The following is a 422-nucleotide window of genomic DNA, read 5'->3' as shown; positions in this document are numbered from 1 at the left end:
AAAAAGCACTCAAGGGCAGTTAGCACCTCTTCCGGAGTGGGGGTGGGGTGAGTAGTAACTTCTGTTACTATGTTCAGAAACTGCCTTTTAGATTGACGTGGACAGAAACTGCATTTCCAATAAGCACCATGGAGTTTAGCAAAATTTATTGAGTCGCTTCTCGTCAATTCCCACACAGGTTTCCAACTCAGTGGATATCCATGTGGCTCATGTCCAGGTGTGAACATCTCTGCAGCAAATGATACGGTTAAGGTAAAAGGCAAGGAAAGTGGCATCTCCAACTGGCCCCGAGGTCAGAGCATCCTCACAATGTGATCTGTCGTTCTCGGATTGTAATGCTACCTCCGGTTTTAGGGTGGAGAACATTCTTTGGGACTCTTATCCTGCAAAACAGACACAGTGACTGAAACTATGCTGCACGG

This window comes from Hemiscyllium ocellatum, chromosome 44 (genome assembly GCF_020745735.1).
Source record: "Hemiscyllium ocellatum isolate sHemOce1 chromosome 44, sHemOce1.pat.X.cur, whole genome shotgun sequence".
Taxonomy (NCBI): domain Eukaryota; kingdom Metazoa; phylum Chordata; class Chondrichthyes; order Orectolobiformes; family Hemiscylliidae; genus Hemiscyllium; species Hemiscyllium ocellatum.
Note: the sequence above shows the minus strand (reverse complement) of the source record.